Raw genomic sequence first — 4537 nt, 5'->3', positions numbered from 1 at the left:
GCGTGCTGACCGGCGAGAAATGCAATGTCTTTGGGCGTTTTTCACTTGCTTTTTATGCTGCGTTTCCTGTGGAACGCAGGAATTAGACGGACAATCCCAAACCCGGATTTCCTGTGAGTGTTTCGCGCTGATAAAACCCAGCTCCTGCACAAACACTCTCCATCCTGCTTAAACTGCTTTGCAAATCTGATGTTGAAGAATTTTCTTGTCTTCTTCATTGTAGTGCAGACATTTTTCAGGAGGGCACACGTTGTGAAGTTGATGTATTCAGGACGTGGCCTTGTGTATTCTGTACTGAATGTACAGATAGACAGGATTCTTGCTGTAATATTACTGAAGGCTAACGACCCAGCCCCACCCTAAGACAGACAGTGAGAACATTAGGGTTAAGGTTTGTCCATATCTAATGGGAGGAAATGCAACAAAAAAAGCGACATTCATACAGGGACCTTTTTAACAAATTGCAATTTGCAAAATCTGCAAAACAGAGTGCAATTTGCTTCATAAGCCTTTAGACGTGAATTGATTATACTTTGGCTGCCGTTTGAATGTTGTCCTCAATACGAATGTGTCTCTGTTTGTCCAACAGAAACAAAACGCTTCCCTAGGCTGAAGGAGATATAAGCTGAGCATGGTACAGCCAGAAAGACGTGTGTGCGTCTTCATAGGACCTGTCTCTCAATGTGTTCCTTTTTGCTGAGAAATTATTTTCTAGCTGTTGTGGAACTAAAAAACGACGTGTGGGCCTTCATAAACTGAAACTAAGGACATGTTTCATCTTATAAAGTTTCTATCCTCTCAGTGTCAGGGTAAGGTAAGACAGGGTAAGACAGTGGCGAGATCTCTCATACTGTACCGGCAAAAACAACCCCAGCACAGACCAAACAATGCTTATTTTCAGGGGTTAGTTGTTCCTGGTCTGTTCACTTCGCCTGGAATAAATGAACAATATTTGAGCTACAAAACGAGCCGGCCTGCAATCCAGTGGAACAGGTGGAAAACAAATATTGTGTTTCCACTCTGCTCACCCTTGAGGTTTAGTTTGCAGTGATGTCCCCGACAGGTTGGCCTCTGCACCAATAGAAAATGAGTAACTTTTACAGCCCCTTAGCTTCTGCATTAAGACCCTCTGTTGTCACTGCGTCAACACAGGTTCCTGTGGGCTGAAGCACAATATAACTTTTATTTTGTTAACTGTAAGTAGGACTCGCATCCGAGTCACAATGTTTACTGCAGGCCTTGTTTGTTTTTTTGTGTTTGTGTGTGTGTGTGTGTGTGTGTGTGTGCGTGTGTGTGTGTGTGTGTGTGTGCGATTTTTCGTGTGTGTGTGTGTGTGTGTATGTGTTTGTGCGTTTGCATGTGTTTGTGTCTGTGGGTGTGCGTTTGAGGGTTTGAAATGTGTATGTGTACGAGTGAGTGAATGTGTGTGTCATGTCGGTGCATGTCATTGAGTGTGTTTGTGTGTCTGTGTGTGTCTGTGTGTGTATGTATTAGTGAGTGTCTGTGTGTGTGCATGTGCGTTTTAGCTTTGTTAGTGAGTGAGTGTGTGTGTGTGTGTTTGTTTGAGTCTGTGTGTGTAGATGTGTCTATCTTCGTGTCTATGTGTGTGTGAGAAACCATCTAGAGGAGCATACTCGATGGTCGGACAGAGACTGAGGTAACAGAACCGGGCACTGGGCATCTCCACTCAACCAGCTTCACTCTCCATTCTCTAAGAACAGGCCCCTCCCTGCAGCCCTGTTGTGGAGTCTCTGTTCCAGATTTGGCCTTCCCTGAAAAAAAGAAAAGAAATGAAGCGCAGCTCCACTTCCTGTGTGAGAGGAAGAGGGAAATGGCTGGGGGAGAGAGATTCTGGAGCCTGCTCCCCTGGAACAATACCGAGCTCACCGGCACAGGAAGGGGAACTACGTCAACGACGCCCGTGACAGATCCTGCCAGAGGACAGACGGTGTGACCGTGGAAGTGGCAGAAGGGCAGGGCAGCCAGATTTGCAGGACAAGAAACCCCTTTCTCTCCCCCCTCCTTCTCCTCCTGCACCAGAATCAGAATAGACTCCCCCGTGGTCGGCTGGACGTGTGGGAGAGCCACTGAGAAAAGACTGAATTAAAGTAATTGAAAATGCAGTTGAAGAGGGCGTGCGAATTAGAGAGGACTTTTGGTGAGGCCCAAGGAGAGGTGGTATTTATATATTATTGTTTCCCAGAAACAACAAGCTGAAGGGAAGTGAAAAGTGTGGACGTGTGTGTGTGTGTGTGTGTGTTTGTGTGTGTGTGAGTGTGTGTGTGTGTGTGGGTAGTGTGTGTGTGTGTGTGTGTGTGTGTGTGTGTGTGTGTGCGTGTGTGTGTGTGTGTGTGTGTGTGCGTGTGCGTGTGTGTGTGTGTGTTTGTGTGTGAGGGAAAGATTTTGAGGAACAGGGAAAGACCATGAGATTTGAAGACATAAATGTGAAATGTTTCACATCGTAATCAATGTGAGTCACCTTAACATGGAAAAAATGTAGAAAAAAACAATCCAGATTTTATATTTTCATTTAAAACTTGTTTTTTTAAAGTCCCTTATGCTTGTGTTGAATTGTGCTGATTCAAACCCGCAGAGCATCCTATCTCTCCACCCGGACGGTGTTCATGCTAACCCTTGAAACAGGATATCCTGTGAGCCAAGGCCACCAGTACCACCTACCTATGGGAGGCCACTCCACAACTCCCTCAACCTAGGCCTGGCTGCCCTGCTCGCCACACGCCAACCCACCCCAGGCCTCCTGGGTCCTAATCCCCGCAGAAAAAATGAAACATTTTCAGGGTTTCAGGGAACGGGTGAATTGACTCAAGGCAGAAGAAAACAAAACTCCAACTGGGAACTGACAGTAACATTTGTGAAAGCATGAACATAATACAGGATTTTTATTAAAACAATACATGGGGTGCAAGCACAAATTGTAGATATTCATCAAAAATTGCCTGTCAACAGCTCCGAATGAAGTAGGATATTATTTGTGTCCCAGCCAAGTCACTGTGCCAGAAACATACGAGAGTGACACTTTTTGATTTATTCCCCATGATCATTCATTTTACCGCAGTCAAATTCTCCTGAGACAAGGCAATAATGTTTGAAAGCATCGGCTGTTTTGACTTTCTGTCCAATCTCTCCCAGTTGATATTTGAGCAGGTCTTGAGAGAGAGCATGAGAGAGAGAGAGAGAGGGGGGGGGGGGGGGGGGTTGGGAGAGAAAAAGAGACAGAGAGATAGGGTTGAGAGAGAGAGAGGGAGGGAGGGAGAGAGAGAGAGATAGGTGGGGTGAAAGACAGAGCGAGAGAGGAGGGGAGATAGAGAAAGAGAGAGAGAGGGGGGGGATAGAGAAAGAGAGAGAGGGGGGGGAGATAGAGAAAGAGAGAGAGAGGGGGGGGAGTTGGGGAGAGAGACAGGGGGAGGTGGGGATTGAGAGGTTTTAGGAACAACGTTGCAGCTTCATTTCAATCCTTCACAACATACTGCTCTGGATACGAGGCTGAGTTCCCCCCATCAAGGGCTGATGAGTCCTGTGCCCTGCAGTACACCACACACCGCTCTCTTCGGGTATTACATTCGTGGAGTGTGTGTTTGCAGCTGCTGACTTGGCAGTGTGCCGCTGCTGCTGCTGTATGGTATAGACATTAAATGTGTAGTGTGTTTCACGATGAACCCCATTACCAACGCGAATAATACCCCCCTGTCCGTTTTGTCTGTGTGTGTGTGTGTGTGGGGGGGGGGGGGGGGGGGTGATGATGAAACCCAGCTGCGGAACTGAGCCACACAAATCATCCCATCACTGAACACTGGCATAATTTGTCTGTGTTTGAACTCGATTCATGAGTTAAAGGTGCAGTGTGTCTCAATCAGTGGAATGTAGCGGGACAGCAGAAATGGAATATAACATTATTGAGTATGGTTAAATTAGTGTATAATTACATGAAAATGAGAATTGTTGTTCTTTCTTAACCTTAGAGTGAGCCCTTTATATCTACGGGCGGTTCCTCTTCCATGGTGTCCGTCAGACCGCTCCGCCGTGTTCCCACAGTAGCCTGGAATGGGCTCTAGAGAGGACGCGTGTAAGATGTTGAATCATAATCGCTATCTTAGTTCTAAGCCGTTACCTATGGTTTTACAGCATGAATAACTAAACACAATTTATAAATCTCTCTTGGCTACTCTACGCTGTATGTACGATCATTTTGGGACAATACAGACCACCGTAGCTTCTCCTACGTCGTTGGAAAGGGTGAGTTGTGGGGGGGTTTTCTGTGGTTCGCAATCTGTATTCTCACCACTAGATGCCACTAAATCTTTAACCTTTTACCTTTAACATAAACCCCCAGTGCTGATTATCCCCCCCCGCGCCTCAACCACCACCACCACCCTACCGCCTGTTCAACGACCTAATGACCGGGTCATTTAGGGAGATATCTAACCCTCCACTCGCTAAGCAAGCACAGATGGTCTGATGGTTCTGTAGCAGACAGCAGGCTCTGGAGAAGATTTACTCGTAAGAAGCGTGGTGGAAC

This window comes from Pollachius pollachius (genome assembly GCF_949987615.1).
Source record: "Pollachius pollachius genome assembly, chromosome: 4".
Classification (NCBI taxonomy): Eukaryota; Metazoa; Chordata; class Actinopteri; order Gadiformes; family Gadidae; genus Pollachius; species Pollachius pollachius.
The sequence above is the reverse complement of the archived record's forward strand: the minus strand, read 5'-3'. Positions refer to the sequence as shown.